This window comes from Diabrotica virgifera, chromosome 4 (genome assembly GCF_917563875.1).
Source record: "Diabrotica virgifera virgifera chromosome 4, PGI_DIABVI_V3a".
Lineage (NCBI taxonomy): Eukaryota > Metazoa > Arthropoda > Insecta > Coleoptera > Chrysomelidae > Diabrotica > Diabrotica virgifera.
The window spans coordinates 236,283,365-236,286,098 of NC_065446.1; positions in this window are offsets into that span (position 1 = coordinate 236,283,365).

Below are 2,734 nucleotides of genomic sequence, written 5' to 3' on the forward strand. Positions count from 1 at the left end.
TCAAAGTTTAGTTTTTCAGTTTTTCGGCTATACTGAGCCGTTTGTGTGTATGTCTGATCCTGACAGCTTAGACACCATTTAAAAGCTTAACTCAACGCTATTGATTCGGTGTATTTACTGTTCTCCTGTCTCTTCTTGAACCGAAGATATATACCGCCAAAGAATATGCCGTTTTGTACCTCCCTAGTCCTATAGCTAGCTTATGGGTAGTCAAAACTCACAATTTACACCGGTTCTGAATCGGCCCTCACCCACTCTTCAAACACAGAAAAAAATTCAGATCGATTTTACTTTTCCACACATATACATACATAATACATATCCACAAACATGTCCCTTTTTTAAATAAAAATTGACTCATATTTCTGAGCTCGGTAACTTTTGAACGGTATAACCGATTTTCAAAATTAGACAGGCGTTGGAAAGGTAATGATCGCTTCTATTAGAAGCCGCAAAGGTCTGAGTTAAATTTTCAAAGTTTTTGGGAGTTTTGGGTACGAGAACGAAAATCAGACCCTAAATAGGAAGGGCCCTAAAATCCACACCCTTGAACCAAAATGGATGGTTGACATATGAATGGGTAAGTCTTTTCCTGAACTTTAAGATGGGAGTTGGCCCAATTTTCAATTCAGACAGATTTAGAAAATCGAAAATTTCGTGTATATATAGTGTCGCGTGTAGGGGGTGTGGGTGTGAGCCACTGGCGAGAACTGCCGTTCTCTGGTAATACACATAATCTTATTGAATCATTTACCTTTAAACGCAAATAACTTGAAAAGTACTCACTCTATCGCATTGATACAAGAGGATGGTATTTACGTAAAAACTAACAAATAATCAAAAAACATGCTGAAATGATTATTACGAGAGTGGCGAAGATTGTGAGGGGAGAAAAGGGGGAAAAATTAAGTATATATCCCTACAGCACGCCTCTGGTGACAGTGGAAAACTATCTTTTACCACTAGTTAAAGTATTCTAACATGTATAAACTGTTTGCCGAGTTTGAACAAAAAATATTGAAAGTGCTAAACAATAGGCTAAAATCCTTTTAGGATATTTGTAATAAAACACTCTGTATCTCGGTCAGGAGGAATATTTTATTTAAGTGTTTTAGGTTAAATCTTCATCTTTTGTGCTAAGGTTTCTTCAATTACCATATGGACAATTATTACTAATGAAACACCTTGTATATTTTTTTAATAAACAACAATAATAATTCTATATAATTATTATTACATCTAGTATGAAATCGTTCGCAAAATGCAAATAATCGAATGATAACTACATTTTTGCTGTCCACAGAAGAAGTTAACATAACTTCTATACATAACCTATCATAAAGGCCTATTATAACTATATGAAAGACAAATCAGAATTACTAGAGCGTGTATATCAACATTTTCAACATTTGGATGGAGCTTTATCTTCTTCTTTAAGTAGCGTGCCCAAATTTTAGGAGTAGGTAGCTTCCATGTAGTATGATTGATCCAAAAGATGGCATAACCCAGACATCCAAAGTGAAAGTTCTCCTCCAACACCAAATTGTTCTATATGGTCCACATAACGTTCAGAAAAAAGTCACACCATTTTGAGCGTCGGGTTTGGGGGGGGGAGAGGGGGAGATATCGGAAAATTCGTAGTTTTTTACGTTTTTCGTCAGTATTTCTAAAATTATGCGGTTTAGCATGAATAACCTTCTACACAAAAATGTTCTACATTAAATTTGAAATAAAAAAGGTCCAATGCATAATCCTTCTAAAATGAACGGTTCCAAAGTTACAGAGGTAGTATAGTATAATTGGTCCAAAAAAGGCCTAACCCAGACATCAAAAATAAAAGTTTTCCTCCAACACCAAATTGTTCTATATGGTCCACATATGGTTCAGTAAAAAGTTACACTATTTTGACCGTCCGGTTTGGGGGGGAGATGGGGAAGAAGTCGGTAAATTAGTAAAATCAATGGGAAAGTCCCAGTAGCTGGCTGTATACCATAATTAAAATCATACAGAACAAGTAAAAACTTCGTTTGTATAATGGTATAAAAAGTTTATTGAAAAAGACTAAGTTTTCACTCTAATGGCATATAAAACAACATAATGCTATTCTACATCCCACCAGAATGAAAACAATGGGAACCTTCTCTGGTTACACCTCCGAGGCTTCTACAATTTGCAAGCCATACGGATGCTGAGACTAAGGAAGATGAGGGAATTCTACAATTTGCAATTCACGTCCCATCTGCTCAGCGCGGTAAAGTTCCAACGAGAATGGTTCCCTTCATACTCCACACAGAGTAAATGTAAATCAAAAATGAATAACCATTTTCAATTTCGTTGCAAAACGAAAATACAGCCGAACCATATTCTAGTCCAATCAGAGAGTGCTGCAAGCACCTCTACCGGTTTCGAAACTTATTAGTCTCTCATCAGGAGGCACATATGCTGCTCTCCCTGATCCAACCAAAAAAAAAAAAAAACCCCCAGCGTGCAGTCCCGGATTGCAACGAACGAAATGGCATAGATGCCCTAGCGGCAACTGCTACAAAAAGACTAAGTTTTCACTCTAATGGCATATAAAACAACATAATGCTATTCTACATCCCACCAGAATGAAAACAATGGGAACCTTCTCTGGTTACACCTCCGAGGCTTCTACAATTTGCAAGCCATACGGATGCTGAGACTAAGGAAGATGAGGGAATTCTACAATTTGAAATTCACGTCCCATCTGCTC